Source organism: Dipteris shenzhenensis, chromosome 23 (genome assembly GCF_047967505.1).
Source record: "Dipteris shenzhenensis isolate YYH24624 ecotype China chromosome 23, Dip_SZ_1.0, whole genome shotgun sequence".
Classification (NCBI taxonomy): Eukaryota; Viridiplantae; Streptophyta; class Polypodiopsida; order Gleicheniales; family Dipteridaceae; genus Dipteris; species Dipteris shenzhenensis.
In genome coordinates, this window is record NC_141618.1 from 33,427,993 (window position 1) to 33,447,805 (window position 19,813).

A 19,813-nucleotide genomic window follows, 5' to 3' on the forward strand; every position below is an offset into this window, starting at 1 on the left:
AAGCTAGAGCACTAATTTTCAGTACAAAGGGATTATCAAAGCATTTCATCCCAATAGATTGACATTTTCAGTTCTATTTGATGGAGATGCAAAGCTATACAAGGCCCCGCTAAGAAGATTTAGAACAATTTGTGGACAATAGTTTGATGGAAAGCATGGCGCAGCAGCAAACGCGAGTCTTGCTCTTGTTCCAGCTGAAGTCATTGCAGTGGAAGGTCTCCACGAGCTACTCCAATCAATAGCACAAGATGAGGATCTTACGATGGCTGCAATGCTAGGAAAATTTCACAAAAATAGGTAAAATGAAATACACCTTGCGTTGTCCAATGTATGACGACTGTTGGAGCTTATTTGGAGGAAAGTTCCACTCTAGAAATACTAGTTCAGGCTAGGTAAATGCATTGCCCATAAGTGCATTGGAAAATGACTGTATGCAGCATCCCATTGATTCAATTTCGAATGAATGTGTGTCTGTAATAAAAAATCAGTGTGGGAAACCAAGAAAACTAATGAACCTTGGTCGAGGAAGACCAAGGAAGGTCCAACAAGCTATTGCAGCTTTGCACAAATCTACATCTTCTTCTTCGTGCCTATTCTTGGTCTTAGTCGCATTTCTATTTCTAGTTACTTTGCGATTGCAGCAAGATCTTAGTGTCTCTGCATCTGGGTTACTTGCTCGAGTGATCCTCTCTTACTTCTATATGAGACCGTTTATTTCTTACTTTTAACTTTTGCATGTCAGACTATTTCTTTTTTATAAATGTCTTGTTCTATAAAAACACGTTGAGAGCTAAAGTTACTCTTGTATTCTAATTTACGTAGCATGGCTTTTGGAGTTGGATCTCTCTCTCTCTCTCTCTCACACACACACACACACACATCCCCATATGTGTTTGTGTGTGTGACATATCCCCCTGTTGATCCAATAACTCTTGACCTATACTTAATATGCTTGGTTAAAAGAAGGTATTTAACTTGTGCTTTGGAACATTGAGTGCTGATAACATTGCTAGAGTGGTACTTGATGAAAAATATTGATAGAAAGATTCACTAGGATGATCTTCAATTGATGAAAATGTTGCTTGCTTTGAATGCTACTTCACTTGATGTTGACCTAGCATAAATTGTAGGTATAGACAAAAAGCTTGATCCTTGATTAGAAAAATAAATTGTAGCTATGATGGACCCAGAGAATAAATATTTATAAATCTTTAATTTGTCTATCCTCAGAGAGAAACCACTCTTAATCTTTGAGGCTAGGGTTCCACATAGGAGGGACATCTCGACTCATCATTGGCGAGGTCTTGGTGTGTCAGTCCTCCTCCTCCTCGATTTAGCTAGGTGTAGCATGCTCACCTTCAGCACTCATGGTATCTTCCCGCTCAATGCGACATCTCTTCAAGCATCGACACCTCGAGGCGCCATAGGCTTCCTTATGCGTGTCACTCATGCACTATTCCTTAGCTCTAGGCATTAGATTTTGAAATCTCTTGTGATTGATTAAATTGATCTCTTGACATATTTTAATTATTCCTATTGTGGGTTTATGGCCTTTGGGAGGGAAAAATCAATTTTTGCCCTACTGACTATTCTTCCTATCACCTACATCATCTCTTGCCCTATTCCCTTAGAGTTGCTATCGAGATTGGTGCCCTGTGCCACTCATGCTGCCCTCCCTATAATGAATGCCCACGCATGCCTTGCTTCTTCACATGGATCTTTCTTGATCCTTTACTACCGTAGTGTTGGCTCAGGAAAAGCTTACAGGAGCTGGATCAAATAGCGGCAACGTTTGCAACTCCTTGGAAATGTGAGTTTGTTCTTATGAATGCACAAATAGTAGATTGCTATATTGGTTACTTTGTTTGACTACAGTGTTGACATGAGCTCATGCAACATCTTTTGCACAATGTGGCTGGGTCTCATATGATAGCTTGATTAGTAAAAAGTTGAGTATACACTTTCTCTTTCTACTTGCCTGCATGTGTGGCCTTTAATAGCCCCTCATTGGGAAATATTTCTCGCTACTATCTCTGCTAATGGTACAAGTTGAGGCAACCTTGGTGACGGTCGACGAACGAGAGGAGGGAGGAGAGCCGAGATGAATGATTTCTATGGCATTGGCTGGCCAAACCAGGGGAAGGCTTTGAGAGGAAATTGGAGTGGGTAGATAGAGGATGAGCGTGTGGAAATCTTGCAGGACAATTTCTCGATCTACAAAGGTGATTGTGATGAAGTTCTTCAACATAGGTGGGAGACAAATTGAGACCAAGTGAAGATCTCCTGTGCAACTGCTCAATCTCCAATGATGCCCTCGAACCAGACCCCGATCAAACCGATGATGAACTGCAACAACTACAAATTAGAAAGGTTTACACATCTCAACCTTTTACTCTAGCTAAAGTACTGCTAAAAACCACTATGAGGTTGCAAACGCATGAATTGATTTTTCTTTCATTCAGTCACTTGTGTGCCACTGGCATCATTCAGGTTGTGATGCTTGTATCTCAGGGCATCATGCACAAGGAGTACTGTGATGGCATCCATCATTAACATATTTGCTACTCTGCGAGGTTGGTTGCTTTGTGTTCTTGTTATATTTCATTCTCGTTTTACTTTTGCATAATGCTTCGGCCTATAAACTTTATAAATAGTTTGTTGAAAACTCTATATGTATGGCTATTTTATAAATCAAATGTAATGGTTCTCTTTAACTAAATATGTTACACCTTGACTCACTGCTCTAGATGGTTAGTATGTTCTTGACCAAGCATTGATGTTCATACAATGAAATATAGGAATGTAGAAATGTAGGCTGGAGAGGACAAGACTACTACACAGTTGCACGGTATGTTGTTCAACACTGCTATAGCTTTAGTTGGCTGTCAATTCCATTGTTCCCAAGAGTATTATTTGTGCATTTGTATTAGAACACTTGCGCACAGAAGGCCATACAAGCTCTTTGGCAAGTGTGGGCAACCAGACACTTCGCCACCTAGTTTTTTCATGAGCCCCTACTTGGAAGGAGGGGTTCCGTTGGGCAACCAATTTTTTCCTTAAGTGAAGAATTCTATCGTTGGAAGAAACATTCTCAAGAAGACTCTGTTTTAGACAAGATAATAAGTGCTACACTGTTTGATTTGGAAATATAAGATTGAGAGCTATGAGATTAAGACCTATACGGTTGTGTCATATGCTATCTTGGAGTTGGATTGTATGACTATTTACAGAATCAGCAGCCTTTGTGACTTGCATTCTCTCTCACAGGTTCCTATCATGGTCACAGCTTCCTATCATGGTCAGCCATATGTCGGTTTACTACTCCCATTGCAGAAGCTATCCCTGTCTGAACAGTATCCATGGCATACTCCCGCTGAAGCCTAACATCCTGCAGCATAGCCTCATCATCACCGGATGGATGTACATGCTGTGTCTGAATTTCAGCTTGCTGTCCAAGCCTACTAACATCACATGAACCTGCATCCAGAGGTCCAATCTCACCATAAGATGGATCCAGTTCAGCACAAAGTGCAATTTCGCATCAAGAAAGAGATATTCAGTCCTAAAAATGACTGTTTTGTCATAAAAATAGCAACAAACACTATATTAGAGAATTTGGGAAAATCCCAATTCCCACGAAATAAAATATAGTCACTTCAAAAGTAAAATTTGATGTTTTTTATTGAAACATTAGCTCCATTGAGGACCATGCACAATACTTTCCCAATTAAACCCAAGCAAAAATCTTCCATATGTTGCTATGGCAAAAGGCCTTAATAGATGTGAACATGGCTCCATGGCCAAAAAATTTGTTGATTTGCTAGTGAAAGAAAGATTTTTGTTGTTTGTATGCATCAAAACCACAAACAAAAGCCAATTTATAGATGTTGCGTTAGGAAGATTCATTGGAGTAAATTAAATTGCAGTATTGATATATGCAATAGGATTGTTATAGATCTTTAACATCCATCATATAACTGTGGTCTTCAAAAACAAAATTAAACTTGCAACAACTGTTAATTTTTATTTGGTATATAAGATGTATCAAATTAATGTCAAATGCATATGTTTCTATGTTGATAAATTGCAGTATTGACATATGCAATAGGATTATGGTAGAGCTTTGACATCCATCATATAAATGTGGTGTTCAAAAACACCGTTCCATCACAATAGAGCTCATGAAACTCTCCATCACAATAGAGCTATAATCAAAACCATTGACACATTAGCCAATTTTGCACCACATCGTTTAACATAATCATTAACAATTCCATACTAGTATTCATACTCACAAAGTAGCTCATCTCCAAAGGAGATATCCTTTATGGTTTGCACAGTAATGTAGCCATGGGCACTCAAATTTCCTTGTGACTTTTGAGCCCAAGGTGGTAGTTTATGGATGTATACAAATATAACATTTGTTCTTTCTTTATAATACATTGAGCTATTTATATATCCAGCAATGTTTCCATACAATACATCTCCCACAATACATTTCACATCTGTCAATGGCTCAATGAATGGATCTTCAAACATTCCATAAGTCTTCATCCTTGGGAAAAACTTGAGGAGAGATCTCCAAGTATCATAATCATACTTTGGACCATTATATAGCATCAAATCTTATTTTTTCTTGATGCTCGTATGTACAAAAAGACCATATCCTGCCCCAGGTATTGTTGATTTCTTTACTTCATAATGGATGCCATCCATTTCGAACACGCGCTCAATGGGTATGGGCAATTTATGTTTCCATAAGCCATTGGATGCAGGATCAAAATTTGTAATAAGATAGCTCTTCAACTTTTCAAGACAATCTGCAACACCTATCATATGTTTAAAATCAAAGAATCATTCTTTTAGTGGAGGAATACAAACTCACATCACAAAGCACATAGCATTTTTTGGACAAGGTACTGACTCAATGTCTATTAATTCTTTCATAAAACAAATTGAAACATAATGTTTTGCTAATCAAATCTAACCAAATAGTGTCCAAATATAAATTAGAATGTAGGTACAAATGTTTTAGTTGAGCATTTGTGTCTACAACTCTAATTAACAAGATCACTCACATTCCCTAAGGGTTGTCTATGCAATAAAATTGAATCAAGTTGGCTAAGAATGCCCTTGCAGCATCAGCAGTGATTCCCCTTTCCTTGCATCCAAGAACCATAGCAAAGCGTTTTGCCTCACTATCTTTCAACGGCCCCATTTTGGCAATTTTTCCTAGCATGCATTCTTCCTCTTCATTCAATGTAACATGTTGAGCATGCACCATACTTCTTGTAGTAGGACAAGTCCCTCTCACTCTAGTTTTGGTTATAGGTGAAGTAATACCTTTCTCTATGTCTTTTTTTGAACTACGAGTAGACATATGAGATTCGACATTCATCCTTTCGAGAACTTCTTTGTTTTTTTCTTTGAATTCAAGGATCACTGGTTGAAAATAATAGAACATATCATGCCCTTCGATAATCGGAGCTTGACCAAATCTGTTAGAAGAGATGGCACTGCGCACATCTACTGCATCATCTAGCATCTGTAGGTACGGTAATAACTCATGAAGCAAAATAGAATCACCACAATCTATATCAAATTTTGTAGGGAAAATGCAATTTTCTGCTGGATTAACACAACCCGTGTAAGGCGAAACATCAATGAACACTGTTCTTGCTGGTTTGCATTCCTCTTTAAAACAACACCACACTCTCATTAATGGTTTAAACTCCGCTTCCACATTCATCCTGTCTGGTCGAATGATTCTACTCTTTGTATGCTTGTGGCATGCCATCGCACCCCAAAGCATGAAGAAATGTAACTTTCTGTTAACATGATGCTCCAAAGTGTCTAGCATGTGTTGCACCATGCCCTTTTCTCCTGCAGTGGACCAAATGCCAACATGATAGTGATCGAGCAACCATTGTAGAAACTCTAAACACCCAGGACGGAGAACAAGCCAATGCTTCCCATTGTGCAAGCTCATATGTTTATTTGACTTTGAAAAACAACGCTCGAGCAATAACCCTTTCAAATCTATTATCACCGCTAGTCTTATTTTTGTTATCACCTCTTTTGACATTATTTCTGAGGGTGACATTATGTCTTCTCCTTTACCTTTTAAGATTTCTTCCTGCACCTTGGCTTCATACAATGACATTGCATCTTCTCCTTTACCTTCTAAGCTTGCATTCACATTTGTCAATGGAACATTAACTGTAGACATTGCATCCTCAACATTTTCAATCAACCATGTTGAGCTTGGAACTTGCATGCTAATGTTCAAATTAGGCACATAATGAATCATTGGATCAGGTGTCACATGTACAGGCAATGCTTCTAGCGATGTGAAATTGAGAGGGCCAATATCTGTTCATAAACAAGGAAATGAAATTCATAAGTAGAAACAAACTGAATATTGAGATGGAAAACCAAATTGTCAAACTTTAGGTTGTGTGCTCTCAATGCAATTTGTTTGTGTGAAAGCATTCATGTTTTTCTTTTTCAAAACAAAATTGGAATACTAAAAAAAAGAAATCATTCATGTTCATATGCTTAGTATACCCCCTAAAGTTGTTGAATCTATACCCTTTCAAGTTATTTTAATCCCCAAAACTACATATCCTTACAATGCCAAAAACCTTTGCATAATAGATAGAGTGGAGTCCAACATTATCTAGCATTGCCCGAGTGTTCCCACTAAGAAAAGATTTGGCCAAGCGGCCAAAACATATTTGAGCATTCATATGAAGTGAATAAGGATAGAAACAACAATTTACACTAATTCATTCATCATGATCAAGACTCAACACACTCTTTAACATTTATGAACTCATAAATAAATTTGGATGTGTATCACACTCCAAAGGTATTACAACATGCAAACACATCTTTTCATGAAATATAGAAAATTAAACATATTCAAGAATACATATGAATGTTTGAATTATGGCAATGAGATAGAATGAATTTCCAAGTAATATTAAAAGATCTTTGGAACAAAATTAATACATCATATGGATAATATAGCAAGATAACATATGGAAAACACGAACACCATATAAAAGGACAATTTCAAGGACCTGTTTCTTCCTCTTCTGTTTCCTAAAACTTTGAAGCATGTTTTTGTAAATGCTCACGCTGCTCTTCATTGAAGGGTTGAAGCTCTTTTTGTCCTGGTATGGTATCAATTTCTTTATCACCTCCACCTTCAATTGTATCATCTTCTTTTGGTACCCCCTCTATTGCCAATATTGGTTCTTGCAAGCCAGCCCATTGTCGAATTTCATGATTACTGTAAGCATACGTGCAACATATACTTTCAACCTTTGCCAACTCCTCATAAGTCTCAACAACTGAAACAACACGCCTCTTACAAGAAAGAGACTCTATTGCAGCAAGCCCCTCAGAGAACAAGTCCAATACATACTCATCTTCTCGACAGAAACCCATGATCATGTCTTTCATGATACTTGAACGTTTTCTTTTCAAGGATAATTCAATGTCAAATTCATCATCATCCTCCTCGTCATCATCATCCTCATCACCTGATTCTTCTGCACCACTTGATTTTTCATATTTTTCATCTGCAACATATATTGATGGCTTACATTGTGCATTGGTATAGCGCTCAATATCGTTGAAATGCTTTTCCTTGCTTACCAGTACACAGGCAATTAAGCCATCCATAGATCCAGTGACACATATATCTGTAGTTTCAAAATTAAGGCAACCGAAGTGTATTTTATATTGCCCGCATGTCTTATTTAATGCATTCTTCAAACATGATACATGATCCATGGCCAAGAACACCACAAGAAGGAATTGCACTGGGGGAGAAGCAATTGTCATCAAGCTTTTCAACAAACACTCAAAGCGATCCTCATTCCAATTTCTAGGTCCATACATTACATCCAAAAAGGCAACCCCTATTGCCATTGGCTCTTGGTACACATTATGTATAAATTCCATTCCCTCCATGTTTGAACCGACTGTGTAGAACCTCCAAGGCCGGGTGGAATTCGGTCCATGACTTGCACCTTCACTTTGTCCCATAATCCACCTTAGATACCCCTTTGCAGCATCAGGCAATGGTGGAGTTTCCTTGCCCTGTTGAAGCTTCACTTTTAACCATGAGTCAGAGCAACCACGAATCCGATGATACAATTCTGGAGTAATTTTAAAATGTAATCTGCACTCATCCCAATTTTTTAACATTAAAGAAGGCCGTTCTGCCGATATAAACATATAAAGTTCTTCGTGTAGTGCAGCATCTCTCTTGATTTGCATAGCTCGTCCTTCAATATCAAGAATCATGGCATTAGTCTTTGTTTTAGCTATGACTACTCTACCTTCCTTAATGTCATTTTGAATTTGACCAATTTGATCATCACTCAATCCACGCAAGCATCTAAACATTGAGACTGTGGGTTGCCTACGGCATTTTCCATCTTGTGAATATTTGCCTGCAATGTAATCCTCAAGGATGGAGATCCAACCATCATAAATGGCATCGCTTGTGATTATCATATGTACATCCTTCGTGGCAAAGCTATTGCCCAATGTTACCTTGTTAGTGTCAATGAAAGCCTGCAAAATATATGCATCCATTAGAATGCAATAATTAAGAAAACCGACTTGTAAAAAATGATTCATAATTAAAATCTGTACTTACATCCCAATTCTCACGATCTGGATGTCCTTTTGCAAGCCCTTGTTGTGCTTTCTTGGGTCTGTTAAAGAGAATCCATTGTCCCCTCACCTGCTTAAGTATATCAATGTATGGAGATTGTCTCAAGATATTTTGAGACTCCAGGTTTGCCATCTTTGATATCTCCACACAAAAGCGTGCGGGACAATTCACTACAATCCTCGCCTGGCGGGTGCGGTAGTAGTTCTTTCTTTGGGCCGTGCTGTTATCATCATTAGATGTGAATATTTTAGCAGCATATATTGAATGTTGTCCAGATAGTATCCAGTAGTGGCACTTGGTTAAATCCTTTTTATCTACCCTTTCCAGGGGCTGCTTTGTTTCAGGATTGAAAGGCATTAAATCCGCTATAGCAACAGGAGGCCTAGAGTTATAACCGAAGTCTGCAGCAAGCTTCTCCACATGCTCTTTGTTCAACCCTCTATATACATAGCTTGGAGGAGCTTTTTGACATCTTGCAACTGGAATTGAAAATATCGCATGCAACCCGAATGGGTAGTATTTTTCATATTCCACCAAGCCTGATGGTTTCTTTTGCCCTTTTTTTCCTATGACCTTTCCACTTGGCTCCAATTCACTACCACTGCTTCTTTCCACAACTGCTAGCATACCCTCTGGAGGTGTTCCTTCTTGTGGTACATCAACTATAGTTAGCTTTCCTTTCTTTGCCCCTTCTCTGCTACCACCTGGTGCTTGAACCATAGTCGATTTACCTTTCTTTGTTCCTTCCCCACTATCTTCCCCACTCTTACGCTTCTTTAATGTTGCTGAAACTTTCCGATATGATTCAATGATTGTTGTCACTGTGTGAATTTCATTTCCATCAATTGATTCAACACTTATCCAGCCTCTTGAGTGCATGTTGTCATCTACATCAGACTTCATACGAGATTCTTCATAATCACTGGGATCCAAGAGAAACTTCTTATTTTGATTTATAATGATCAACAATCCAATATCTCCCTCTTTTCCAACCACATCTTGAGTGATTTGATGTACCGATCCAACACAAGTGTATGCACTTTTATTAGGTAACAAAACAAATAAGTGAACTCGTGTCAACTGTGCTCCCTCAATACTATATATGTCAAAGTACCAAGGTATGCTTTTTTCTGCAAATCCACTTACAACTTTCTCAACCTTCTTCACATTTGTGTCTTTCCTGTAAAAGACCCAAGCAATATACAAACTATCATCTTTATAATCTTTAATGTTAGACAAAACACATTATCGATAAACATATCTGAAATAGAATCTAGAATTGACACTAGACATAGTAGTAGATTTGAGAAAGTACTAGATTCTAGGGAGATTTGGCCGCACTAGGGAGATTTGGCCGTGCGGCCAAATCTTATGGGCTTCTTTTAAAGCACTGGAAGGGGAGGTTTGGATGTGTGGCCAAATCATATGGGCTTCTTTCAAAGCACCAAAGTTTGGGGAGATTTGGCCTTGTGGCCAGATCTTGTGGGCTTCTTTCAAAGCACTAGGGTCTGGAGAGATTTGGCTGTGCAACCAAATCTTGCTAGCTTCTTTCAAATCAGTCAAATCTTTCTAGCTTCTTTTAAATCACTTGGGTTTAGGGAGATTTGGCCGTGCGGCCAAATCTTGCTAACTTCTTTCTAATCACGAGGGTCTATGGAGATTTGGCCGTGCGGCTAAATCTTTTCAAAGCACGAGGGTTTGGGGAGATTTGTGTGCAGTCAAATCTTGGTAGCTTCTTTCTAATCACAAGGGTCTATGGAGATTTGGCCGTGCAGCCAAATCTTTTCAATGCACCAGGTTTAGGGAGATTTGGCCGTGCGGCCAAATCTTGCTAGCTTCTTTCTGATCACGAGGGTCTATGGAGATTTGGCCGTGCGGCTAAATCTTTTCAAAGCACGAGGGTTTGGGGAGATTTGTGTGCAGTCAAATCTTGGTAGCTTCTTTCTAATCACAAGGCTCTATGGAGATTTGGCCGTGCGGCCAAATCTTTTCAAAGCACCAGGTTTAGGGAGATTTGGCTGTGTGGCCAAATCTTGCTAGCTTCTTTCTAATCACGAGGGTCTATGGAGATTTGGCCATACTACCAAAGCTTTTCAAAGCACCAGGGTTTGGGGAGATTTGTGTCAAATCATGCTAGCTTCTTTGTAATCATAAGGGTCTATGGAGATTTGGCCGTGCAGCCAAATCTTTTCAAAGCACTAGGTTTGGGGAGATTTGGCTACGATGCGAAATCTTTCTAGCTTTTTATAAATCACGAGGGTTTAGGAAAATTTGACTGTGCGGCCAAATCTTGCTAGCTTCTTTCTAATCACAAGGGTCTAGGGAGATTTGGCCGTGCGGCCAAATCTTTTCAAAGCAACAGGATTTGGGGAGATTTGATTGTGATGCCAAATCTTTCTAGCTTCTTTTAAATCACCTGGGTCTAAGGAGATTTGGCCATGCAGCCAAATCTTGCTAGCTTCTTCTAATCACGAGGGTCGAGGGAGATTTGGCCATGCGGCCAAATCTTGCTATCTTCTTTCTAATCACGAGTGTCGAGGAAGATTTGGTTGTGTGGCCAAATCTTTTCAAAGCAGCAAGGTTTAGGAAGATTTAGTTGTGATGCCAAATCTTTATAGCTTCTTTGAAATCACCATGATCTAGGGAGATTTGGCTGTACGGCCAAATGTTGTATGTTTTGAAAGAAGCCAGAAGATTTGGCCGCATGGCCAAATCTCCCCATTTAAAATTTAAAATTCAAATCCTAAGATTCAAATTTCAAATCTAAAAATTTCAAAATCTTAGATTCAAAATTTAAAATTCAAAATTTAAAATTCAAAATTCAAAATTCAAAATTCAAAATCTTAGATACAGAATTCAAATTTCAAATTTGAAGATATGAAAGTCAAATCATATACTAAAGACCCTACTTTCAAATCACACTTCGAGATTCCTACTTTTACAAGACTCTTTCTTTCAAATCGTGGTGTTCCGAAATGGAGAAAGTGGAGAACATGCATGAATTAGGTACACTTTCGATTTCTTTCGTTTTCTTACTTGGATGATTGAGTAGCCATTGTTGTTTGTGAGCTTCTGCTCTTTGGATTTCAAGCAATCGTAGGAGCTGAGGGGATTTTGTCCAAAGGGGATTTCGTGAAGAGGAGGTTTCGTGAGATTAACTCGAAAAAGGAGAAGCTTCAGACTGTGGTAGTGCAGGCAGCCGAAACTGAGGACGAGGAAGGTAGAGGAAACTGTGGTAGTGCAGGCAGCCAAAACTGAGGACGAGGACGGTAGAGGGAAAGAGCGCAACCGAAACTGAGGACGAGGACGGCAGAGGGAAAGAGCACAGCGGAGGAAGAGATGGCAAGGAGGGCACCGAAACGGACGGACGGAAGGAGGAGGAGGATGAGGACGGAAGCGAAGGAGGAGGATGAGGACGGGGGAGGAAAAGATGGGCGCGGGTGAGAGGACGGACGAAAGCGAAGCAGGAGGACGAGGACGGCGGAGGAAAAGATGGGCGCCGAAACAGCAGCGATGGCGAGGAGGGCACCGAAACGGACGGCGGAGGATTTGGCCTTAGAGCACAGCAATGGCGAGAAGGGCACATCGATGGCGAGGAGGGCACCGAAACGGACGGCGGAGGAGGCCTTAGAGCACAGCGATGGCGAGGAGGTTGCCTTAGAGCACAGCGATGGTGAGGAGGGTGCCGAAACGGACGGTGGAGGAGGCCTTAGAGCACAGCGATGGCGAGGAGGGTGAGAAGCGAAGGAGGATGACGAGGACGATGGAGGAAGAAGGAAAAGAAGGACGATGGAGGAAGAAGAAAAGAAGCGATCCCGAAATAGGCTGTCGGGGGGAAAGAAGCAACCCCCCCCAAAAAGCATGCTTTTGGGGGAGGGAGCAATCCCTCCAAAAGCATGAAGAGCAAAAAAAAAAAAAAAAAGACCTCTTTCTAATCCAACTATTGTGTGTGGAATCTATGGAGAGTTGAATTGGTAATGGAATTTTAAAACCTACATGGTTAAGTACACATTGCTAGGACAAAAGTGGGATGGGGAGCCTCCCGGGACCTCTTATTTTAATATAGTTTTGAAGTTTTTTGCTTGCAATTAGCTAAGCAAGGGTGGAGGAGTGTTTTCCAAGAACTACCCCATCTAAGATGTTGTCCTGAAGCTCTCAAACCACCCTAGGCACACATTGGAGATCTAGGAAGGGAGAGAACAAGGTGAGCCTAGCACTTGATCCCCCATGAAGACGAATTCAATTCCTTCTCATACGTTTACTTTTTATGCTTGGTTTAAAAGGTTTGTTTAGCTTTGCCTTTTAAAGTTTTGGTTTTTTTATAGTTTTAGATTTTCTAGTTTGCTTTTAAAGTAATAGTATGATTTTAAAGTGTAATAGCGTGAATCATGAAAAGCATGTATGATTTTTTTGAAAGTAGGATCTCTACATTTGAATTTCAAAATTTGAAACTTGAAACTTGAAATTTGAATTTTTTATTTTAAATTTTGAATTTTGAATTTTAAAATTTAAATTTTAAATTTTAAAATCTGGATCTTCAATTTTTAAATTTAACGTTTGAAGATTTGTCCATGTGGCCAAATCTTCCTAGTGATTTGAAAGAAGCTAGCAACATTTGGCAGCACGGCAAAATCTTCCCAAACCCTAATGCTTTGAAAGATTTGGCCACACGGCCAAATCTCCTAGAACCTGGTGATTTGAAAGAAGCATGCAAGAGGAGGTTGCACAGCCAAAACTCTCCATACCCTAGTGCTTTGAAAGAAGCCTACAAGATTTGGCCACACGACCAAATCTCCCCAAGTTTGAAAGAACGCCACAACCAAATCTTCTCAGTGCTTTGAAAGAAGTCACCGAGGTCTCGAAGGATTTGGCCGTGCATTCAAATCTTGCTAGCTTCTTTGAAAGCACCAAGGTTTGAGCAGATTTGGCCGTGTGGCCAAATCTTATTGCTTCTTTCAAAGCACTAGTGTCTTAGGAGATTTGGCCATGTGGCCAAATCTTGTTGGCTCCTTTCAAAGCACCAGGGTCTAGGGAAATTTGACCATGTGGCCAAATCTTGTGGGCTTCTTTCAAAGCACCAAGGTCTAAGTAGATTTGGATGTGTGCATAAATCTTGATGGCTTCTTGAAAGCACCAGCATCTCGGGAGATTTGGTTGTGTGGACAAATCTTGCTATCTCCCTTTCAAAGCACCATGGTCTGTGAAGATTTGGCCATGTAGCCAAATTTTGCTGCCTAAAATTCAAAGCACCAAGCTTTAGGAAGATTTGGTCTTGCAATGAAATCTTGTAAAGCATTTTCATCCTAAGTCACACCATCAGATATCAATATTGAACTATAACAAATGCTATGTACTATGCAGGTGCCACATTGAAAGTGGGGGTTAAACAACTTGCTTGTCAGTGGAAAGATTGTTGCCATTGGGACAATATTCTCTACATCACATGATGACATGTGCCAAGGTGTGCCCTTGGGAGAAAACAATGTATCGGTGGCGATCGATATTTGTATGGATGAAAGTGCACTTCTTCCATTTCCTACAATGGATGCATTCTTAGTCTATGAGGCTTTGGGTAGTGTTGTTCGTTGGAAAGCACGATCAATGAGTTGTGTGGACAATGTCAATGGAGCTATTGTACCAATGAATGATATAACATTAGATACCATTGACGTTGAACCTCTATGTGAATATGATGAGTTTTCCATTCGAGAATCATGGAAGGACAAGAAAGTCTTAATATGGGATGAGCAGAAAACCAAGAGCATTGCAGAGGGTGTTGTTTTGTATGTCTACCCATTTGAACCTATAAATTTTGAGATGCTTGGTGAAGATAATCTAGGTGTGGGAATTGAAAAGTATCACAGTGATGTATCAAGCATTGATACCATCCACTTAATAAAATGGCCCATTGCACAAATAACCTTTTTAGATGGAACTTCATTAAGAATTGATGACACTATGAATTCTTCAAGTGGTTCTGGGAAAAAGCACATGGAAGATGAGGACCCAATGGAAAAATCCACAAAAAAGAGGCGTTACTGCATGATAAAGAGAAAAGCTAAAAAACATGGCATGCCATTAGCATCATCTAGACTCACAAGGGATGCAATCATAAAAGTATCTATGATTGATTGTTGTAAACAAAATTGTTGTCAATTTGCCGATCGTCAAAAAATTACGCATAGAGTATTGGGGCCAAAGTTTGGAGGCTCGCACCAATTATGTATATGACACTCTTGGGGTTGCTTGTCGAAAAGATGACAATGGGCAGTTCAAATATGTCTTTTCATTAAATGGTATTCAAGTTTGTTGTAGAGCATGGTATGAAATGCATGGTATTCCAAAAACAACATTTTATCGATACAGGGAGCAATTTGAAATTGGTATACGAAGGTGCATACATGGTAATAAAGGAATCGTGCGGAGAGGTTGGGACCACACAGAACTGGGTAGAGCCATAATCCAAGATTTTGTGGATAACAATTCTGAGCGTATGCCACACAAAAGTAGAACACTTCAGGATGGATCAAGGGAAACACAGTTGGTGATACCGGATGTATACAAGCAGGTTGATATTCTCTATGAAGTTAACATGCAATTAAAGCATAGTTTGGGTTGTAAGGAGATGTCAACTTCCACATTCAACCGCATATGGAACTCTGAATTCAAGCATGTAACTTTGTCAAAAACAAGTGAATTCTCTAAGTGTGGTTTATGTAGTGCAATCAAGGCTCAGCTTGCAGTGACAAAATGCCAAAATGAACGTAATAAGTTGATGGAAGATAGAAGAAAGCACATGTTACAGCAAAAAAGTTGTAGAAATGTGTACTACACTTGGCGCAGATTTTCTGAAATGTATCCTCAGACATACTTGTGCATTATCCATGATAAGATGGACCAAAAGAAGACAGCCATCCCTAGATTACGCAATCGTTCAAAGGACATAGACAAATCGTTTCAGCTCCCAGTGGCTTTGACTGGCATGATAACACATGGACATGGTTAAGGACGTTATTGTCACTTTTCTTTATCCTTGTGGCCGTCGGATCCTAACTTCACAATTGGTTCATTGGCTTTGTGTTTGAGAAATCTTGAAAGATTTGATAACCATGCACTTGGAGATTTGGTACATGATGGGATGCCAAGGTCTGACAATGCTCTGCTAAACGCACTAACCTCAAGAGAAGCATTGGATTCTCACTATGTTTCTAATGGCAAGCAACAACTTCATCTTGGAGCAGTGGGTGGAACATTCAAAGACCTTGGACTTGGAAGTTCCCATCAAGAAAATCCTTATAAGAAACTACCCGAACACCTATTATTGCAGTTGGATAATTGTGGTTCTGAAAACAAGAATAGGTACTTGTTTGCATACTCGGGGGGGTTACTCATCATATGTAACCCTATCACGTGAGTTCAACAGAAGGATATTTTCTATTTCTAAAATTTACAGAATTAAATATACATAAGGGACTATTTAAAATAGTTTTGGAAAATTTTTACAGATTTCTATAGAAAAGGGGTACATTTTATGAGCATTTTATTTATGAAAAAATTTACAGATAAGGGATTTTAAATATAGGCCTTGCACGCACGTGATATAGAGGGTTTATACATAGTGACCCCCCCGAGTTTGCATACCTATCATTACTTGTTGCTCGAGGGATTTTCAAGTCAATTCAATTGGGATTCTTGATGGTTGGGCATACACATGAGGATATTGATGCAATGTTTAGCAGGTTTTCAGAGAGGTTAAGAACTAGCCAAACATTGACATTTGCACATCTCATGGATACTTTTAGACAATGTGAGGAGTCTTCTCCAACGCCATTTTTGGTAACGGAAGTCCATGATTTCAAGAGCTATGTTGATGGATGCCTGTGCGATGGGAAAGATTCTTTAGTGGGACACTCAAAGCCTCTCCAATTTCGGTTCTTTATGCGAAATGAAGTTCCTATCATGCAATATAAAGTGCATCCACGATCATTAGATTGGCAACCAAGTGAAGGTGGCATTGAGTTGTGGAAGAGACATCCGGATGGTCATCCAATGCTACCAAGTGGAGAGCCACCTTAAGTAACCATGTTCAAGTATGTGAAGGATCACTTAGATGTGATAGTTGGTATCAAGGAGTATGTACGCTTTTGGGAAAAATGGGCACACTTGCAAGGTCCAGAAGCATCTTTCACAAAGTTTTACAAGCCAGTAGTGAAGTACTGGAAGAGCATGATTGATGAGCTTGATAAACCAAACAATAGTGTAGAGGGCATGTACGAGAGATTTTGGCCAAAGACGCAACATATTGATTGTGTGCAAGTAGTTGATAATGAAAACGATGAGTTTCAAGGAATTGAAGAGTTGAATGATCATTACTGTGGACCTCAAAGGAAAAAGCCAAAACAATCATTTGATCCAATGGTTGATGTACAAAAAGGACACTTTCTTTTGGTCCGACCAGCAGAAAAAATTTACCCGATTTGGCTAGGCATTGCTCAAACTGATGTACAGAAGGATAATAAATCTAAAAACTTCAAGAAGGTTTTCATACAATATTGGGCACCTATATGCAAAAGACACAATGCACAAATTGAGGAGGTATATGCAGATTGTTGGAACAAGGTTTGGATGTGCAATAAAGGTGATCCTCCACGTTGGGAATCTGTTGATGCTATTGTATGGTCATGGGTTCCAAAATGTAACCTCTCAAAGAAGGTTTCCTCAAAGAGCAGCAACCTCCCTGGCATCAAGGTGAAGATACCAACCATTGCACGCAAGCGAGCTTTATCCAATTTTTCTCATAGAACAGATTCCGACTCTGATGCTGACTCCACAATGGAGTGAAGGTACTTGAAAAGCATGACTTTTTTTTCCTTGCACAACAATAATTTAATTGAATACTGACAAATATTTGGAAGGTATGACATTATTCTTTTTTCTTTATCTTTTTTTTTGCAGACCATTGCTTTGTGGTTGCAAGTTCTGCACACTCGACAAAATATCAAGGACTAGTGTTGCATTCTTACTTTTTCTCCAACTAAACTAAAATGGTGTTTTTGAACACCACCTTTTTTCGAGAAGAGGCAAAAAATGCTTCGTTAAACTCAAACAATTGTGAGTTTCATATACACGGCCAAATCCAGGGAGAAAGTCAATGGAGTGCACTCAATGCATTGTAATTGTAACCCCTCAAAAAATACCATGCATTGGTCGAAACCTCAACATTTGACATTTTATTTATGTTGATGCAAACCATGCACATTTGCAAGATTTGGATCGACTACCAAATCTATGGGAAAAATCAATGAAAAACATTGAATGTTACATAATTACAACCCCTCAAAAGTTCCCAAATTATCAGGATTTTCCCAAATTCTCTAATATGGTGTTAACAATAGCTTCCTTGTATGCTTACTGTCCTTTACGGCAAAATAGCCCCAAAAATAGCCTTGACATATGCCAATTGTAATGAAAATACATCCATCACAACTGTTTCTTATCTCCTCTGTAGAGAATGATCTCAACCCCTGTATCCAATATGGCAGTCACGATAATTTTTCTGCTCATCTTGCTTCTAACGCCCATCCGCAAACTCACTGGGTCAATGGGAGAATAGCCACCGCATTCACAATTCTGTTGGGCCACCGAATTCACAGTTCTATTGGATCAACTTCAGTCAGATGCAACAACGTCACATTTTTCGAGTCTAGATTTAGCTCAAGTGATGGGGATATCAAGCCAAATAGTCTCCTAAGTGCATTGAGCTGCATCTTAGATTATTGTCAAGAAGATGGTGAACCACTTTTCGTTATATAAGATTTCTACCAGGACGATGACATGGTCGAAGAGAACTTCATCCATGCATGTACCGACATGGTGGACCCACGTGAGCCAAGGTAATGATCCAATCACGTGGATTTGAAGCAACACACGTGTTATCAATGTGCTCTAGTTCCCTTCTTTTGGCTTGTGCCGAAGCAGTAGCGTGGAGAGATGTCCCTTTGGCCTCGACCCTGCTAGAACAACTGAGGAAGTTTTCTTCCTATAGGGGCGATTCCATCCAGTGAGTAACCTGTTGCTTCACCGCCCCTCTGAAGGTTTGAAAGCAAGATCTACTAAGAGATTATAGAGCTCCCTAAGCTCTCTACGTTTGACATTGATGTCCACGATTGATACCCGCATCTTCATAGTGTGTCTTCTACCCTAACCTTCAAGCATCACCACCAGGAAGGGGCACACTGGTGGGAACGGTCTCTCTCCAATCTCTCAATGGGATCGCTCTAATACCAGTTGTTGGAGCACATTGGAAGTCTAAGAGAGAGAGAGAGCCAAAGAGGGACACCAGAATTGTGGGTGCAAGACCACCCTAATCTTTAGGGTATTCATATTTATAGGTATTGTGTATGGTACATAACTGGGGTTAAGCACAGGGTCCTTTAACCCCCACACCATGGGGCAACAAAATTTGTATTTCTTGAGTCTTTAAAGCTAGGAAGCATGGTGTTAAATATTTTGCACTCATTGGAGCTTTGTTATAGGTTGCAATCTTGTGTATTCATCAAAGGTCTGTCTCCAAGTCACATGGAGCTCAGATGGAAAAGTTGGAAGGGAAAGTGGCAGAGCTGGAGGTGACCTCTCTCTCTGTCTCTTTGTGTGTGCTTCTGTCTGTCTGTCTCTCTCTCTCTCTCTCTCTCACACACACACACACACACACACACACACATAGCATATGGAACGCCCAATTCAAATTCAAATGTTTTGCACGACAATTCTTGCTTGTGCATGCAGCAGCTCCTTGCCTCCAAATATCAAACTCCTGAAGTGTAAGTCCCTCATATTTGTGTCATTCATTTCATCTTCTATCATTAATCATGGGCGACACATGAGCAGGTGGGAGAATAAGATTGCTCTAACAACACAGAAGGTAGAGAAAATGAAATTGGACATGCGGATTAAAGATGATTTGAAGACAGTGGCCTTGGGAACATCCAAAATCAACTACTTGGATCCTCGTATCACAATTGCCTAGTGTAAATGATAGGAAGTGCCCATTGAGAAGGTTAAACAACTTAATATTTCTAGTTATAATGAGCTACATCTAGTGAGTACTCATGTGCATAA

The 19,813-nt window shown here is 39.7% G+C and overlaps 1 long non-coding RNA gene across 1 annotated transcript; it reads left to right on the top strand.

Moving 5' to 3' along the window:
- Positions 1 to 1,601: 1,601 nt before the first annotated feature.
- On the top strand, positions 1,602 to 19,321 carry LOC147887280 (uncharacterized). The gene is made up of 5 exons (XR_015543262.1): positions 1,602 to 1,810; positions 2,251 to 2,370; positions 2,512 to 2,573; positions 2,799 to 2,848; positions 19,231 to 19,321. It is a non-coding gene; the product is annotated as an uncharacterized LOC147887280 (long non-coding RNA).
- Positions 19,322 to 19,813: the final 492 nt, after the last annotated feature.